The sequence below is a fragment of the Mustela lutreola genome, chromosome 4 (assembly GCF_030435805.1).
Source record: "Mustela lutreola isolate mMusLut2 chromosome 4, mMusLut2.pri, whole genome shotgun sequence".
In the NCBI taxonomy this organism is placed as follows: Eukaryota; Metazoa; Chordata; class Mammalia; order Carnivora; family Mustelidae; genus Mustela; species Mustela lutreola.
This window is the reverse complement of record NC_081293.1, coordinates 76,033,062-76,053,315: the sequence shown is the minus strand read 5'-3', so window position 1 is coordinate 76,053,315 and position 20,254 is coordinate 76,033,062. Positions and strand designations below refer to the sequence as shown.

Below are 20,254 nucleotides of genomic sequence, written 5' to 3'. Positions count from 1 at the left end.
TGAAACAAGATGGGATTAGGAGGGAGACAAACCATAAGTGACCCTTAATCTCACAAAACAAACTGAGGGTTGCTGGGGGGGAGGGCGGTTGGGAGAAGGGGAGTGGGTTTATGGACACTGGGTAGTGTATGTGCTTTGGTGAGTGCTGTTAAGTGTGTAAACCTGGTGATTCACAGACCTGTACCCCTGGGGATAAAAATATATGTTTATAAAAAATAAAAAAATTTAAAAAAAACATAAAAAGGCAATACAAAGATTAGTAAAAAGGGGGACTGGGCAATACTTAACTGGGAGATTACAAATTTAGAGGAGTGAGGGAGACACTAAAAGCATTGTAGTGTTTAATTGTGTACATTAGGGGGTTAGCCAACAAACACTCTTTCAGGAAACATGAGTAGTATTTTAAATTTCATACATGAATTACATAGTGACTTTATATCAAATCAACGTGTAAGTATTTATGGAAAGTACCTGTTCTCATGCAGCTCTGCATTGCACATTTGGAACATGCCCGATGCTCAAATATGAGAGAAGACTCTGTGGTTTTAGAAAGTTTTTTTTTTTTTAACTTTTTAATACAAAATAACAAGCATTCCATTTTGCACCATTAAACAATACAGCAAGGATTTTTCTTCCTGTCCCTTTTAGTGCTTCAAAATCTTTTACGTTTTAAGTTACAGCTCCCAGATAAATTCTTTATTTAGTTTTGAAGGAAGTGGTTCCTCTGCAGAGCTCTAAAATCCATCATAAGCATAAAGGTTTAAAAACCTGTCTGGGTGAGAGGTGTACCATATTTGGCAGGTGATAGAGAGCAAACCAACGTTCTAATGCTCCTGCTGCTTCTCAATGCTCACAGCGGTGCTGGTTATAGGGGGCTTGAAAGATTGAACACCCTGATGCACGGTTTGTGGGCTTACTGTCTATTCTTACAGAGGATTTTATACTTTCTTCTTGGGTTATCAAGTTATCTTCACCATGGCCTCAAACTTATTTTGGAAAGAAACAACCATAAAATGCAAAACGGGAGTAAGAGCAAGGATGGCTTCCAGCCACGATTAGAAGGAGGACTCACAACTGACAGGCCTAAGTGCTGGTGGCTCAGACTTTTCACACGGATACCTCAGAATGGACATTTGTTACCCTCAGGAGCTCCCCCTCCCTGGCTGCATGGATTCTGGACAGACTCGGTCAAAGTTCTACCAAACAAGCAAACCCGCCGTCTCCTGCAGTTGGGGTGATGGCCTGGTGTTGTCTTGGTAAAGTTCACCACGAGGTAGTGAGTGAGTGTCAGTAGCCATTAAGTTCCTCTCTTGCTTTGGTGTAGGTAACGGGGTCCTTGTGCCTAGACAGTGGGTAACAGGACCCTTCCTGAACGTTTAGGGCAACAGAGCAGCTGGGAATCTTGGGGAAATACAGATTGTGGCTCAGGAAGTCAGGAGAGTTATATCTGCATCTGTGACAAGCTTGAAAGTGGTGCTGCCATGGGTGGCTCCCGGGCCACACCAGAGGACCTGGGCCCCTCAGGGAGGAGAGCGGCTGACAAAAAGACCGCCCACGTGCAACAAGGAAACTGTTGCATAAAAACACCTGAAGGAAAGGTTCTAAGGGTTATCTGGCCTTCCGAAAATACTCTACAGTGAAGCACAAAAGGTAGGACAGAGAGTGAGGACCCTAAGAGTGGCCTGCACAGAGTCACCTGGAGTTTCCCTGGGTGTCAGAGCCAGAGAAAGCAGATCTCTAGGGATGGAGACAGGCTCTAGCATTCTGGAAGCTTTCTAGGTGACTGAAGTGAAAACAAGTGCTAAATTCAAAACCAATCTTAGCAAATGCACATTAAAACAAGGCCCCCCATAGACTTGCATTTTAGGCCATAATTTACCATCTTTGTCTGGGGCGCCTGGGTGGCACAGTAGACTAAGCACCCTATTCTTGGTTTTGGCTCAGGTCATGATCTTAGGGTGATGAGATCGAGCCCCATGTCGGGCTCCACATTCAATGGAGAATCTGCTTGGGATTCTCTCTCCCTCTCCCTCTGTCACTACCACTCATGCTCTCTCTCTAAAATAAGTAAATAAATCCTTAAGAAGAATTTACTGTCTTTGCTCAACATTTTCATTGACTAAACTGAAAGAGAAATCTCACTCTTCACTATTAACCTTCATTTAAAATTGCCAGTTGTCTCAGAAGGCAGGAGCTGGAAAGACAAGGATGGTTTGGTTGCCAGCACCGCCGGTTCCTTTCACTTACCGCCCAAATAATAGGTGTCCCCTGAATCAATCTGCCCACGCAGGGAGTGAGACACAGAGGCTGCCTCACCATCCACCATCACGCTCAGGTGATTTTCTTTCAACGAGAAGGACACTGAATGCCACTGCCCATCACTTAATCTGGCACGTGGAAGTAAACAAAATTGGGTAAGAAATTCCTAAAAAACCCTATAGATGCAGCTATGCAGAGCCATGCTTGAAAACAAACAATACAATCACAATCTTAGACACCCTACAAAACTTCACCTGACGTTTGAATTCACCCGAAACCCCCCAGGTTATTTAGCTGGCTGGGCAATGGAGACTGACCACAGAGGGCATCTGGGCCTCTCAGAGAGAAAAGGAGAGGCTTGGGACATATGTGGCTTGGGGGTTTCTTTTCTTTTTTTTTTTTTTCTATTTTAATTTTTTATTTTTTATAAACATATATTTTTATCCCCAGGGGTACAGGTCTGTGAATCACCAGGTTTACACACTTCACAGCACTCACCAAAGCACATACCCTCCCCAATGTCCATAATCCCACCCCCTTCTCCCAAACCCCCTCCCCCCGGCAACCCTCAGTTTGTTTTGTGAGATTAAGAGTCACTTATGGTTTGTCTCCCTCCTAATCCCATCTTGTTTCATTTATTCTTCTTCTACCCACTTAAGCCTCCATGTTGCATCACCACTTCCTCATATCAGGGAGATCATATGATAGTTGTCTTTCTCTGCTTGACTTATTTCGCTAAGCATGATACGCTCTAGTTCCATCCATGTTGTTGCAAATGGCAAGATTTCATTTCTTTTGATGGCTGCATAGTATTCCATTGTGTATATATACCACATCTTCTTGATCCATTCATCTGTTGATGGACATCTAGGTTCTTTCCATAGTTTGGCTATTGTGGACATTGCTGCTATAAACATTCGGGTGCATGTGCCCCTTTGGATCACTACATTTGTATCTTTAGGGTAAATACCCAATAGTGCAATTGCTGGGTCATAGGGCAGTTCTATTTTCAACATTTTGAGGAACCTCCATGCTGTTTTCCAGAGTGGCTGCACCAGCTTGCATTCCCACCAACAGTGTAGGAGGGTTCCCCTTTCTCCGCATCCTCGCCAGCATCTGTCATTTCCTGACTTGTTTATTTTAGCCATTCTGACTGGTGTGAGGTGATATCTCATTGTGGTTTTGATTTGTATTTCCCTGATGCCGAGTGATATGGAGCACTTTTTCATGTGTCTGTTCGCCATCTGGATGTCTTCTTTGCAGAAATGTCTGTTCATGTCCTCTGCCCATTTCTTGATTGGATTATTTGTTCTTTGGGTGTTGAGTTTCCTAAGTTCTTTATAGATTCTGGACACTAGTCCTTTATCTGATATGTCGTTTGCAAATATCTTCTCCCATTCTGTCAGTTGTCTTTTGATTTTGTTAACTGTTTCCTTTGCTGTGCAAAAGCTTTTGATCTTGATGAAATCCCAATAGTTCATTTTTGCCCTTGCTTCCCTTGCCTTTGGCGTTGTTCCTAGGAAGATGTTGCTGCGGCAGAGGTCGAAGAGGTTGCTGCCCGTGTTCTCCTCAAGGATTTTGATGGATTCCTTTCGTACATTGAGGTCCTTCATCCATTTTGAGTCTATTTTTGTGTGTGGTGTAAGGGAATGGTCCAATTTCATTTTTCTGCATGTGGCTGTCCAATTTTCCCAGCACCATTTATTGAAGAGGCTGTCTTTTTTCCATTGGACATTCTTTCCTGCTTTGTCGAAGATTAGTTGACCATAGATTTGAGGGTCTATTTCTGGGCTCTCTATTCTGTTCCATTGATCTATGTGTCTGTTTTTGTGCCAGTACCATGCTGTCTTGATGATGACAGCTTTGTAATAGAGCCTGAAGTCCGGAATTGTGATGCCACCAACGTTGGCTTTCTTTTTCAATATCCCTTTGGCTATTCGAGGTCTTTTCTGGTTCCATATAAATTTTAGCATTATTTGTTCCATTTCTTTGAAAAAGATGGATGGTACTTTGATAGGAATTGCATTAAATGTGTAGATTGCTTTATGTAGCATACACATTTTCACAATATTTATTCTTCCAATCCAGGAGCATGGAACATTTTTCCATTTCTTTGTGTCTTCCTCAATTTCTTTCATGAGTACTTTATAGTTTTCTGAGTATAGATTCTGTGTCTCTTTGGTTAGGTTTATTCCTAGGTATCTTATGGTTTTGGATGCAATTGTAAATGGGATTGACTCCTTAATATCTCTTTCTTCTGTCTTGCTGTTGGTGTAGAGAAATGCAACTGATTTCTGTGCATTGATTTTATATCCTGACACTTTACTGAATTCCTGTATAAGTTCTAGCAGTTTTGGAGTGGAGTCTTTTGGGTTTTCCACATATAGTATCATATCATCTGCGAAGAGTGATAATTTGACTTCTTCTTTGCCGATTTGGATGCCTTTAATTTCCTTTTGTTGTCTGATTGCTGAGGCTAGGACCTCTAGTATGATGTTGAATAGCAGTGGTGATAATGGACATCGGCTTGGGGGTTTCTTAACAGGCAAAGAGATCATGTGGTATCCTGGTCATGTTTCTCTAGGAGGAAGGGATTACCTGTGGAGTGAGGCTCATTGAGTAAATATGTGGTTCCAGAGGGCCCTTGCCTCTGACCTCCCGCAGTCATAGATTGCTCAGTCACATTCTAACACAAATTATATTCTAGCAAAAATTACTGTGATCAGTTAAGAGTATTAAGACATATGTGCATGCGGCAATGGCTGTGTTTCACTTTCTCATTGCTCAGATAAATCAGAAAAGTACAGGGAGAAAAAAAGAGAAAAGAAAGAAAGCTGAATTGAGAGGGGGAGGAAGAATCAAGAGTGGACAGTCTAAACATTCTGCCTTGGACAGCACAATCTTAGTTTCTCCCAGTGCTACGGTTTTAACAGACTAACACAACAGGATCCTGAACGAGCTTGAAATGATCAAATATCCTAGTCCCCTGGCACAGGGCGTACTTCCCCGTCTTCTAGTTCGTTAGTATTTTAGGATGTTGAGAAGGGTAATATTTTCCGAAATTGTTGTTATAAAAACAAAACCTCATCCCTACTATAACATATTATTATTATATATAATCTTGGTAGACTATTTGGAAAAATATATCATATATATTGATGTAACTCTTTAGAAAAAATGTATCAGCAACTTAAGTATTACTACAACATGAAAATTCATTGAACAGAATGTAACGTTTAGAAAGCATCACATTAAAGTGTGTGTGTGTGTGTGTGTGTGTGTGTGTGTGTGTGCATACTCAATTACTGTCTAAAAATGGACAAAAACCAGTAGGTAATATTTTTAAATGTTAACATTAACTTTGGATGAGGGAATTGTGTTTGCCTTCATGCCCATATTCCACTGGCCAAATTTAGTCATTCGTTCAAAAGCAAGGGACTCCTCCCCTCCACAGGGAGGCCATGGCCCCAGAGACACCTGCTGCTCTGAAGGAGCACAGTGAACAATTGGAATATTTAGAAATTGTCTTGCCCAACAGGGAAAAAGGTCATAAACAAATGCTTCAGCTCATTGAAAAACAACAAAGTGAGACTCTTTTGATGTCTTTGATGTCTTGCCCAAGCTTGCACATGATCCTGCCTGACTCTAATTTGATTGTCTTGGGGAACTGTCCTGATAGATTAGCCTATACCTCTTGCAAATGAGAAAGGTGCTGACTGCTTAGAGCCCTCTAAGTTTGGAAGTCAACCTGCAAGGGTCAGAAGTTATTTTCTAGCTCATGGGGGATCAGCCCCAAAGAAAATACGGCCATATTTCTGGTGGAAAGTTAACCAGGCATATTTAATTTAGTATCAGAGTTTGGCCCAAGGAACCCAATCAACCCCGTAAATCCATGTCCCTCCAATGCTTGTTAATATGTCAATGATACTGCAATTAAAAATGAAAATACATCTTTTTTTGTCTTGGCTTCATTTCTCATCAGTGATGTTGACATGGATTCAAGACCCACGTGCATGGGAAATATGTTTCTGGCCTGACCCAGAAGGTCATAGACCCTACTGTAAAAATCACGATGCCTCCGCTCCTCTCAGACTGTGAAATAGGAGCGATGGTACTTCCCAGCACTCCCTTTCAGGGACTTTAGCTCTTTGCCATGTACACCCATCTCTAACTTTCTGTGTCACATTTGTGAATCCAGAACTGTTGCAAAGACCCCACATAGGATAGGTTCATGAGCAATGATGAGAAAGCTGACACAGAATCCAGAAGATTGCGGTTAGATACTCAAGACCTACATTATGACACTGGTCCTAAAGGAAATCCACCAGCCCTGGAGCTGAAGGAATCCACAAACAAGAATCTGGGAGTGTCCCTTCCACTCTTGTCATTCAGTATTTATTTTAAAGTTTACCTAACTATCTGTCAGGAAAGAACCACATCCACTTAAAATCTGATGTTAATGGGGCACCTGAGTGGCTCAGTGGGTTAAGCCTCTGCCTTTGGCTCAGGTCATGATCCCAGGGTCCTGGGATTGAGCCCCACATCGGGCTCTCTGTTCAGTGGTGAGCCTGCTTCCCCCCACCCCCAGCCTGCCTCTCTGCCTACTTGTGATCTCTGTCTGCCAAATAAATAAATAAAATCTGATGTTAAAATTCCCTCCTGTCCTCTCCCTGCCCCCTCCATTTACCCATCTATTTAGGACATAGAGTTTTTTTTTCCTGGGAGAACTTGCAGAAAACACTCCAGAATATCTTCTTGAATGGGTAATAGATGCTATTTACCTCTATAATAAAAGACTGTTTTTAATAAAATTTGATATTCTCATTTAAAAGTGAAATGCCTGCTTTTATGATCATTCTGTTTCTCCCCATTATAATTCTCACCCTTTGTGTTTCTTTTGTGTGTCTTCTACCACTTCTGACAGAAGGATGGCCTGTCTCCCCGACAGCACTACAGTCAAAGGATGGATAGAGAAGGGAGGGACAGGGGCATTTTTATTTGTGCTACTGGGAACACGATGCTTATTCTCCCACCCACCCCCCAACTCCACAAAGGCTTCAGTCTGGGGGGCCAGGGATGGTCTCGGGACTAGTTCTGGAATAATGAGAACTAAAGGTTTTGGAGTGACAGCTGACTAGCAGGCATTGGGCTCATGGTCTGTAGCTCAACATCATTGTTTCTACCATTGGTCACACTAGTGTCACTCCAACAAGGAGGACCCGAGGCTTGGGGAGAACATGGGTGGCACTTTTTGAGCTCATCAGGCCTAGCAGCACAAAGGAGGGTCTGGAAATGGACCTGGGAGGTGAGTCTTCTCACACATCCCTCCCACCAGCTTGTGTCAAGTCCAACCTGATCACAGAGAACACTGCCCTGGGCAGTCAAGTCCCTTTGGGAAAGGATGGACTTTATCTTTTCCTACAGAAAGGGAACACATGTTCCCCTTCCCCTCACTGACCTTCTGTTCCCACCACGCTCCGCTGGCCCAGTTCCACAAGCACACAGACACTAGATTGTACACTCTGGACCTTTCTAGATCCCTTCACAAACACAGTGAGGTAACTATTTGGAAAAACGACCCAAAACCTGGAAGCATGATAAATGGTAACTGGGTGTCCTTTCCTGGCATTTGGCATGATTACGACTCACTCAGCCTTTAAACTTTGGTTCTTGGTTTGGTAGGTGCTTTCGCACTTCATCCAAGGTTTGGAGTGAAAACCAGTTGCCATCTGCTTCCTCTTGCTCACTTTCTGTGCTTTGCAGACACCGCGCCTTTCTCCAGCTGAAGGCTTGTGGCCCGCTGCCCAGACCGCGTCTCTCGGGGACATTTTTCGAACAGCATCTGCTCATTCTCTGTCTCTGTGTCACGATCCTTCAAACTTTTTTTTTATCACTGTGACATTTGTGATGCTGATCTGTGATCTGTGATTACAACTCGCTGAAGGCTCATGTGACACCATTTCTTAGCAATAGCGTATTTTTTAAAATTAAGGCACGTATATTGTTTTTCCAGACATTAAACTCCTGCACATTTAGACCATGGTATACTGCAGATGTAACTTTTATATGCATGGGGAAGCAAAAAAAAATCCATTTTGTTTGCTTTATTGCAATATTTGTTGTACTGGGGTGGTCTGGAACCAGACCTGAGTATCTCAGAGGCAGGCCTGTATTTCAAAGGTTAAAAAAAAAAAAGAAAAAAAGAAAAAAAACCTCAAATGCTTCTCTTTATTTGTTTTTTTAAAGATTTTGTTTATTTATTTGACAGAGATCACAAGTAGACAGAGAGGCAGGCAGAGAGAGGGGGAAGCGTACTCCCTGCTGAGCAGAAAGCCCTATGTGGGGCTCGATCCCAGGACCCTGGGACCACGACCCGAGCCAAAGGCAGAGGCTTCAACCCACTGAGCCACCCAGGTGCCCCACCCCTCAGATGCTTCTTTAAAAAGCAGCAAGAAAAATGCACCTCTGGTTTGCTTCCAAAAATTAATGCGTTACCCAGTGAAAGCTTAAAAAATCAATTCAATAAAATATTTCTATAATATTTCAGTGCCAGCCTTCAAAAAAAGTTAAATAACTACTCCAAGTATGTTGGAAGGGAGAACGGTGTGTACTCACGTGAAGCAACAGCAAAGCACCATCTCTTCATTAATAAGACACGCAGCTTGTAAATCTACACAAACCAAGAGTGAAGCAATTTCCAAAATCTGACTTGGTTGTGCCCATCTGCTGAGGTCCACAAGGAAACTCCCTACACCATTGGTCAGATTTTTTCTTTTATTTATAAAGAGAAACAAAGAGCTACGTTTTATTCCTGGCTTTCCATCCTGACTTGGTAATCTGGGTCAGGCAAAGTGCTCCTTCTGTAGTCAACACTCGTGGAATGACACCTACCTAGCTTTACATTTTAACCAGCACTCTAATGCAAAAGAGTCCCCAGACTCTGAGGATAACACAACCCCAGAAGGGAGTTTAGAAACATGGGTCCTTCTTGGAAGCCGAGCAGAACATTCACCCACAGTTATAAGAAGCCTTATCCAAAACAGGGATTCCCAAAGGAACAGAAAATCCAGGAAAAATCGTAACTTCAAATATGACTGGTGTGTGTATAGGCTCAAAATATGGTATAAGGAACCTCTTTTCGCAGGACTCTGACTTAGGATACTGTTCTCCAGTGTTTCAAGTGGACTGCCAACTCCACATCATCAGTTGATAGCAAGGTTATTTTTTAAACTTTTTGAGAGGTATATGTGATCTGCAGCTAACTTCGGCTTACACTGACTCACATACCAACAGCCTGGAGGAATCTAGTTCAAAGGTAAGTGAACTCTAATTCCCTCTAGAAGGATTATGAGTATCTTACTGATTCAGTCGTTCATTCAGTGCAGAGGTGACAGAAGGACCGTGCAGTCACAGCAAATACCTATTACCTGCTGTGATGTCCCTCGCCGGGTGTTCCGGCTGGGAGAGACTCAGCCCGAGTTTTCCATCATTAAGAACGAGGACGAGAGCCACTGGCCCGTGTGGTCAGCAGCAGCCCTGCCCTGTTCCACGTTCGGAATTGGAAAGCGACTGACACCTTGTCCTCTCCAATGGTGCCTGGCAGAGCCATGTAACTCCTGGAGCTCAGAAAAGTCACGGGCACAATTTGTGGGTGTGAGCATGAGAAGGACACATTTCCCTGTAAATACAGTGGAAAAAGTTTTAGGAAGGGGCAGAAGGGATGCTTTCATGAGCAGCGAGCTTTCCAAGAGGTGCAGTTTCCTATCAACCTTCCAGCAATTGAGGACTTAAGAACTAGGCTTCCCCATCCAGCTGCAATCCAGATTTACCTGACAGGTCCCTCAAACTGTGACACTACCCTGGCTGGACAAACCTCTTTCTGAGGCTTTCAGGGCAGTTCTGTCTCCTCTATTTCTGGGCATTGGCAAAGGAAACTTGAGACATGTCTTTCCCAGGCCTTGCGCTGGGTACAGGCCACAACAGAGGAGACAGATTTCTTATACCTCAAGGCACTGGCTTTTTACATGCGGCATGAAGCCCAGCACCACAGATAGCAGCTCCAGGAACCTTCCTGCACTCCGCTTGGCTGTGTAAATGCTTACACGCCCATTACTCAGGGGACTCAAACATCTGGCTCAGGCAGGCCATGAGCTTCGGCCCGTCTGAGGCAGGGGTATGGCTGGCCTGAGCAGGCTGCCTGCCTCTTAGAGGCTCCCATGGGCTGTGACAATCAGCACACTCTCCCCAGCCTGACCTCTGACCTGCCAGCTGCCTGTTGTTTTTATTTCATTCTATTTTACTAAAAAACACACCTTTGAGCTTTACATTATATCTACTGCTCCAGGAGCAAACTTACCTTTAATCATAGTGTTTGGGAGGAAGGAACTTAAGTTCTTAAAAAAACTCCAATTAAGTGGGGCACCTGGGGAGCTCAGTGTGTTAAGCCTCTGCCTTCACCTCAGGTCATGATCTCAGGGTCCTGGGATCAAGGACTCAGTAGGGAGTCTGCTTCTCCCTCTTCCTCTATCTCCCCCCCCCCCATGTGTGCTCTCTCTCTCTCTCAAGTAAATAAATTCTTTTAAAAAATTTTAGATAAATTTTCATAAATTCCAGAGGAATATGTGCCCAAACATTGCCCTTCCTCTCAAAAATATATACCTTAAAAGCACTGTAATCAAGTCAGTACAGCATTGGTATGGAGTAGACACAGCAGTGGAGCCCAGTGACTGACCCACTGAAAGATCCGAGACCACAGGTACAGCCAGTACATGGTGGGTGGTAAGATTCAATCCTGTGTGCGGAGGTTGGGTCTGATCACTAAACAGCTCAGGCACGAATGGGAACCCGCGAGACCTAAAATAACTACTGATCTGCACAGAGTAAAGCCCAGACAGAAGACTTTTTTTTTTTTTTTCAATTTTAAAGTAAATAAGTAAATGAAACTACATTAAAACTTTTTACAGGAAAATCCTTGAGACTGTATCTAGAGTTTAGGGTTTCAGAAGTATTTCAAAGCAGGAACAAATACTACAAAGCTATTCAAAAAATACACCGAGACATTGGCTATGTACCAATAAAGGCATTTATATACTCAACATGGCCCATAACATTTAATATAAAAGATATGATATATTATATATAATTATATAATATTATATATAATTATATAATATTATATAATTATATAATATATATAATATAATATAACATGATCTTATATTTCATAGAAAATTGGTTAATCTGAGAAAACATTTGAATCATGAATGACATAGGGAGATCTATCAACCTTAAAACTCTCTTATAAATTGGGGCACCTGGGTGGCTCAGTCAGCTGAGTGACCAACTCTTGATTTCAGCTCAGGTCATGGTCTCAGGGTCCTGGGATTGAGTCCCATGTAGGGCTCCGAGCTCAGTAGGGGGTCTGCTTGAGAGGTGTTCTCTCATTCTCTCCCTCATGCTCTCTCTCTAAAATAAACAAACCTTAAAAAAAAAGCATTCCCACAGTTTTCACTGAGTTGGAAAATGGAGATGGAGAAAAGGACACATAAAACAATCCCATTTCTATAAACGACGCTCGATATGGAGGCATCAATATTCACAAAGATGGGTGCACTGATTGTAGAGGATTCGGTTCTAAGGAACCAAATGTGGAAGGACAGATGCTAGCTCAGTAACACTCTAGTCCAGGGAACGGCCTGCAGCCGCGTGAAGGGACGGAAGCCTGACAACAGTCCAACCCGTCTGAGGGGTCCACCTGCTTTGAGATAACATGCTCCTTACTCGCTGACCTAAGTCCCCAGATCCACAGAAGACAGACCCCTGGCCTTGGGGTGAGAAGGTCCCAAATGTGCCCAGTCGCCTGTTCGATGCCACATCCACCTTCTGAAGAGTCAAGCAAGTTTTCTGGCAAATCTTTTTCTTTCTTAGGTCACAGGACTGATTTTACTAACCTCCCTTTGTGTATCTGTGGGCCTTGGCCTCCCTTTGCAGAACAATGGGGTGCCCATGAACATCAGCAAACAGGCATCAGACCCCCGAGGCATAGACCCTGAGCACGAAGATGGGGTTTGTGGCCGGCACAACCACGGAGTCTGCCCGGGATGGAGAGATGCAGCAGACCACTCCCACCCTTCACTGACCCACTCCTAACCCCTCTGCAAATCGCTGGCCTGGGTAGAAACCCAGCAGTTGGCTTCTGCACAAGAGTCCACCTTCTCCCCAAGTTCTTGGCCTCAAATTAAATTAAGCTCAAATTCCTTTCCAATCCAAATTCATCTCTCGAGTACTGGCCTTTTGAGCGAGTGACAGGCACTGAGCTAGGAGTTCAGTAACAGGAGAAAGGAGCAAGAGGAAATCAATCCCAACAGAGACCCTTCCCCAAAAAGTCTTTATTCAGATGCACCATGACACATTTGTGAAAGTGTGCATCTGTTTCCACACACCTGTAAAAATTAAGAAGCCTGTGATGGGGATAGAGGAGGGCACTTGTGAGGAGCTCAGGTGGCGCAGGGAATTGCTGAATCCCTGAACTGCACACCGGAAGCTCATACTACACTGTATGTGAGTGACTAGAACTAAAATTTTAAAAAGTTAAATTTAAAAATCAAGTTAATATTTAGTGAATTAAGTCAAATACAAACTAAAAGGTGTACGTGATTGGCACTTTCCCTGCCTTCAGAAGAGGCACATTCTAGACTGGGTCCATCAGACAAGCTGCAGTTCCCTGCTCTGTTGACCTCGTGTGTAACTCTCTTACCATGACGAGGATCTGCAGTGTGTGTTTCTTGGACAAATCAATGAGATCCACTCCATTATAGTAGAGATTTTCAAAGCAACCATGAAAGTCTTTTTGTGGGAATGCCACTGATTTTCCGTGTCCAGGAATCCCCCCAAAGCTGATCTTAGAAAGAAAAAAAGGACATAAGTAATATTGTTTAATGATTTTCTGATTGCCTAAAACACGTATTCTCAGCAGTTATAGGATAATTGCCTCCAATCTATCTGGCATTATTTTAACATTAACATGTTAATTTCAGGTGAATTTTTAGACATAGATGTACCAATTCTTTCTTTATTAAATTTAGATAAGTAAGTTAAATACCCCTTCTCAAAATTTGCTACTCAAAGGGCTATGTCACTTCAGCTGATGGGGAATGTTGTTTGTTCATTTCCATAGTCACTCTTGATCTGGGTGACAAGGCGGCTAACCATGATAACATTCTACTTTACAACCTTTCTAGAACCCAGCTTCAGGCTCCAAGTCTTTGCCAGGACACTGCTGATGGGTTAGACTAATGAAGGCATCGATAATCTCATTCAGGACCAGGCTCTGCAGCTGGCCTCCTTGGCTGAGGCCACTTACACTAAATGAATGTTGAAATAATCCCCTTTGCTCTGATAAATGTGCTGAGCAGAACTTGCAGAACAAAAGGTGTTCTCCAGTGCCAGTTAGATACGTGCGGGCAACATGCCAGGGATGCGTTAAGCCTTTAAATGTCCCTAGAAACAGTATTTTGATTTGCCTGACCATGGCTCTCTTGTTCCTTGAAAAAGCAGGTTGGAATGTAAGGTGCTTACTTCTCCAAGCACCCTGGATTGCTAATTCTGTTTACAATTTCCCTAAAACACAGAGATCTCCTAAGGAATAGGTCACAGCCAACACCAGAGATAACATGGAAAGCCGTCTGGACACATGTATTTTACTGTGCCACCTGTCATACTGATAGCTCTTCATCCACACACTTTCCGAATTCAACAACTACTTCCCCCCAGGGGAGAACTCACACCTATGAGTGATAAAACATCTCAACAATGCACGTGGGTCTCTCTCTGGGCTGACATCACCCGTGAGAAACGTTTCACCAGAATTCCAAATTACTAGCAATGGGAATTTCTGTGTAGAGATATTTTCTTAAAAGGTTATGTTGCGTTTATTTATTTTTTTTTTTTAAAGATTTTTATTTATTTATTTAACAGAGAGAAATCACAAGTAGATGGAGAGGCAGGCAGAGAGAGAGAGAGAGGGAAGCAGGCTCCCTGCTGAGCAGAGAGCCCGATGCGGGGCTCGATCCCAGGACCCTGAGATCAGACCTGAGCCGAAGGCAGCGGCTTAACCCACTGAGCCACCCAGGCGTCCCTATGTTGCGTTTAAATAACAAAATCTGTAATACTTGAAAAGAAATGTTCATACCTTATAATCAAGATCCAAGTAGTCGCACTTGCCCTCAGCCTGGAAATGCTGACTGTGCCTGTCCACGGTGAAGTGGACATGGGTGTTTCTGAGCTCGATAAGGACAGAATGCCAGTGCTCATCATCCAGCAGGCTGCCCAGGGTGAGGGTCGCATGGGCATCAGAGGAGGGCAGGTTAGCATGGCCTACAAGGACAGGCGAAGCAAATGAACCATCCATCCAACCCGGTACCATGGCTGCTGTGTGGGAGGCCAACTCAGTACCATGGTTGCCATGTGCGAGGCCAACTCAATGCCATGGCTGCCCTGTGGGAGGTCAACATGTCCCCCAGTCACTTTCCTTGCACACTTCTATCCAGATAACTGGTCAACTGCCTTTACCTCAGCCTCATATACAACCTTCTCTCACTCAGGAATGATTTCTTCTACCTTTCTTGTGTTTATTATTGTTAATTATTGCATTTTTGGTTTTCTTGGAAGTATCTTCTTCCAAGAACCTCATGAAGCACATGGCCTCATGGCTCCTGAGAACCTTACAGAGAGCACCAACTCACAGTTTCAGGGATCCACCCCTTGTCTTTACAATACTATCAGGTTGTTTACTGAACATGCACAAATGGTCTTACATACTAATCAAGCTATAAAACTTCTTACAGTAAAGTACATTCAGGATACATGGGTGTTCTCTATAGTACACCTCAACTGTGGAGCAACCACGCTTCCATTTTCCCAGACCATTCTGTTTCATGCCTCTTGCTCCAGAGTAATTATTTCTAGGGTCTTCTTTCTTTCTTGAAAGTGTTCTGGTTTCAGGATAAATTAGCTACTTAACTGTGAAAAACTAAGCATAAAAAGATACTTCCATCTAAAGAGGTATATTTTTGAAAACACCCACTGGGAACTTTTTACCTGAATTAAGCAATAAGATGAGCTTTCCTCTAACTAACTGCAGGGTGACATGTATGCCGTTTTGTCCTTCTCTGTGGAGTAGAATCCCGTCAGTCTGCCTGGTTTTAAATTTCAAAGAAATAACATCTTTTGCTGGACTCATGGATTTCTGATTAAACGTGTATAGCAAGAAGCTTTTCCCATCAAAGTTAACCATCTCGGATCCTATAGCGGGAGAAATTAGAAAATAATCTAAGTATAATACATCTTTACTCATGCACTGAATTGAGCAAATTGACACAAACACACGGAAACATAATATATCTCCAGTCTGTTTAGTGCAGAGGGGAAAAAACGGTGCTGCCCATCCACCCCAATACCCATAGTTGAGATCCCTAACCTCTACTCTTTGCCTTTTCTGACATTTTCCCTAACATATATAAACTAGAAATACTTCTACTGACTAAGTCCAATTGCTTCTGCCTTTATACTGGCCACTTCTCATCCTGTAGACAACAAAGATTGGTAAAACAGTTGAAGTCACTCCCCACAGTGGCATATCATGGCCACGAAGTTGCCATTGTCCCTCAGCTCTCTGATAGCCTTATTTTTCCCACTATCAATGTAACTTGCATTCTCTTTATTGAAAAAGTTATATTTTGTCATTAATGTAAAAAGAACACTGGTCAAAGCAATCAAAGACAGAACAGGAGACATACAAAGGGATTCATACTACCCAGAAGAATCTCTTGTATTTCTCATATTGCACAAGTAAAAAGACAAGATGTTACTGTCCTTAAAAAGTAAAAAACCGTATGATTTTACTTATACGTGGAATCTAAAAACAAAAGAAATGAATAAACAAACAGAAAGCAGAACCAGACCTATAAATGCAGAGAACAAACTGGTGGCTATAAAAGGGGTGGGGTGGGGGATGGGTAAAGTGGGTGATGTGGAGCGGCAAGTTTGGGCTTCCAGTCATGGAGTGAGTGACTAAGTCATGGTGTGAAAGGTATGGCCAGGAAATTAGTCAACGATATTCTGATCGAGTTGCATGGGGATGTGCGGCAGCCACGCACGCTGGTGGTGAACATCGGACAACCTGTAAAATCGTTAAATCACCATGTTGTACACCTGATGCTAATGTAACATTGTGTGTACGCTGCACTCAAATATTTGAAAAAGAGTTTTTTCAAATGTGTGTGTGCAAAAAATGAAGGTGCAGAAGGAAGACAAAGAAACAGGAAGCTGGTGTCTTCTGAGACGATGATACGACATTGGGTTTATTTAACTTCACAAAAGCCTGGGGCCAATGTACACCAGGATCTACATTTCACTCTGACAAACTAAAATGTTTACAGTAAACCCCTTACATTCACAACTCTAAAGAATCCTTTATTTCATGCAGCCACCTTTTGAAAATTCAGGAGTTTGATTCCGGTTCCCATACATGGTAGAAAATATGTAAACACAGCAGTGTGTCTAAAAATCATGGAAACAAGCAATTACTCTCCATTGCATAGTTAAATATATCCCTTTGTCAAATTTGAATGAATTGTCCTCGTGTTTTGGGTGAGCACAGATCTGGCCCCATCTCAGTACTGCGACTCTGCTGGCCTGGGGTGGGACCTGAGAGTCTGCTTTTCTAACGTGTCCCCTAGTGATGTTGATGATGTCGATGCCGCTGGTCTGATAACTGCATATGAGAACCACTGCTCTACAGAACCTAGATTATATTTCTTGGAACATTCCCCTCAGGCAAAATGGAGTAGTGAAAAATTTACTGGATTTATAGATACACAAAAGAATGGGCTGAAAATCTTTTGTTGTAATGTTTTCATTTCCTCTCCAGTGAGATCCCTAACACTTGTACCTAGAACAATCAACCACAAGCTAATCATCATATTCTATCTTACAAGGCACATTTAACATGTGTTTTGACAGGTTCTCTAAGCCTAGAAGGGGACTGAGTTATAATCTAGAGATTTCATCAATGGAGTAAAACAAAATCACTTCAAACAACATATCTTGTAGTAGTCCTGGTGGTTTCATTAAAATCTTAAATGGTAACAAACGTAAGCTCAGTGGAGAGGAGTTAAAACAGCACAGATAAAAATGAGGGATTTCTTTCAGAAGTCTGGAATGTGAGACTTCTTTCTCTTCATCTGAAATGACCCACATCACTCTGCAGCCTGTATGGCCCCATGAGCTAATTTTTAAAGGTCCATTTTAAAAAAAAAATGAAGAATTGTAGCAGAGAACACAGGTGCCCACAGACCTAAAATGTGTGCTATCTTGTCTGGCCCTTTACAGAGCCTGTCATCCTGCACTCAGCAACATTAGCCAGTGATCCTTTCTGAGCCAGATTCCTGACTGCTTACAGGTGGCAGTGATAAGAACCAGCTCACTGCAAGACATGTGGCAATCCTCCTTTAATTTAAATATTAAAACCCTATTTTAGATAGGAAATCACGAATTTAATTTTTTTTTTTGATCTGCCTGTTGCATAATTCAATACACTTTGTTTGTGGTCTTTTATGAATCTATATTTATGAAGTCAAAAAATAGGTAAATATTATGGCTCCTGTGGAATATCACAGAAGACTGGTTTTATACGGACCATCTTCTGTAGCTTCAGACCCTTCCTTGGCAGTGATTTGGCTTTGGAAAATACAGTTTTGTCATTAAAAGGCCATTCCGCCCATATTACCTTCCTTCCCTACACCCACACTGCCCTGACTTAATTTCCATTTGTTCCCACAAGTACACTTTCTTTTCATTTAACAAGGGTGTAACACCCACGAGGTGCTGGGATGAAACACAAGAGGACAGACATGGCTTGGCCTTCCCAGAGCTGACAGTGCTCCCCTCACCTTCTCACTCCAGCTATCATGAAAAGAACACATTTCAGCAGGAATAGCCTCATCTTACTGTGGTCTGCTTAGGAAACTAGAGACAAGGAAGCTCACAGTCAGGAAGGAGGAAGTGGAGCATGGGGGAGGTATTCTCTGGGGAAGTGTCTGGAAAGAAAGAGGGTAAGACCTTACCCATCATATGGCATGTGTCACATGGAATTTACCGATAGGCACCCAAAAACAGCCAACATGGTTCAAACAATGGGCTATACTGTTGATCAAGAGGCCCCCTCATGATAAATGTGAAGTCCATGTGATAAGTAAGAGTGCATTCTGTCACAAGGATGACTTACAATGGGAATGTGTGGACTGGAAACTCAGTTTCAGGCCTCGTCAAAGAGAATCAATTCTACAGAATGTTGTTCACTTACAAACGTTCATGAGTCATTCTGAATATCTGAAAATAAAAGGACACATCACTAAACATAACATGACATTTTTAAACATGAGTCACTCATACACCATTTTTATAGACAATATATTTTTTTCAAAGAGTGTATTTATTTGACAGACAGAGATCACAAGCAGACAGCGAGGCAGGCAGAGAGAGAGGAGGAAGCAGGCTCCCCACTGAGCAGAGAGCCCGATGTGGGGCTTGATCCCAGAACCCTGGGATCATGAAGTGAGCTGAAGTCAGAGGCTTAACCCACTCAGCTTCCCTGGTGCCCCAAAACAATAGACATTTTTAAAAATTAAACCAAAACATTGTATTGTGGGACAGAGAAGACTTAGCTCAGTGAGTTTGCAGGGGCTACCTCTCCAAGCACGGATGGGGGACAGCCCATCTGTAGGAGAGGTTCCCTCACCTTCATGCTCATGCTGGTGATAGTCATCAAAATATAGCCCCATTTAATAAAACCAATAATTATAAAATAAAATCATATAAATTGGAAAAACACTTTGAATTTTCAAAGAAGCATCATATCACATTTTCCATTTTGGAATGTAGGTTCTGCATTCTTGCAATGGACAAAACTACTGGTTCCCACTTTGATTCATAATAAGTGGAACTTCATCTCAAGTACCCCAATAATTTAATTAATTGAATTAGGTACAAACACATTTTTCACGAGCCTTCTTGTAAAAGTTAAGTGTGATGCTAAGGGATAATTTAATGCACTATTTTGGAGTTTTTATTCAAATAAAAATATTTTAGAGTTGGTTATTTGTATTAATTATGGACATTTAAATTTTTATCATATTTATATTACATATGTAATTATATTACATATATATTTATATTTATAGAAATATATAAATATCAAGGATGTTTTGAGGTTGCTAAACAAAACCTATAAATTTCTGCTGTAACAGTCAGTACATTTTTAAAATGAAGACAATATTTTAATTTTTTTTAACTAGGCTCCATGCCCAGTGTGGAGCCCAACATGAAACCTGAACTCATGACCCTGAGATGGAGACCTGAGCTGACTGAGATCAAGAGTCGGTTGCTTTACTGACTAAGCCCCCCAGGTGCCCCAGATAAACGCAATGTCTTAAAATGGCCAATTACATGTTTTACTCCCAATTTTATTTTCATGCCTGACTTGACACAGGACCAGAGTGCCACGGGGATGACTGGTAGGTCCCCATGGTGTTAGCCATTCTGTGCCTACATAGTCCATATTCCCAAGGACTCATGCATTCCTTTCCCCCCTCTTCTCTCCTTCCATCCTCCCCTCCTTCTCTCTCTCTTCCTTTATTCAGACAAACAACACAATAATGAACAGAAGATGACATTACACCACCACAGGATTGGACTAGTACAAGCTCAAGGGAATAGTTCAAAAGACACTGACCATGAACACAGGGGTCAAAGTGGAAAAGAAGGAGCAGAAGATGTCCCAGGGAAGAATAACAGTCAAGAAAGAAATAAAGGAGGACCTGGGGCCAGTGTCAGTGTCTGTCGCTTACAGAGTCCTACGTCGAGGATGTCAATGTGAAACTGATCAGAGTGTGTAAATGTTACTGAAAATTTAAGAAAGTGGAGGACACCCAAACAG

At 42.4% G+C, this 20,254-nt stretch overlaps 1 pseudogene; it reads right to left on the bottom strand.

Moving 5' to 3' along the window:
- Positions 1-2,162: 2,162 nt before the first annotated feature.
- Positions 2,163-19,844, bottom strand: LOC131830130 (contactin-associated protein-like 3; annotated as a pseudogene).
- Positions 19,845-20,254: the final 410 nt, after the last annotated feature.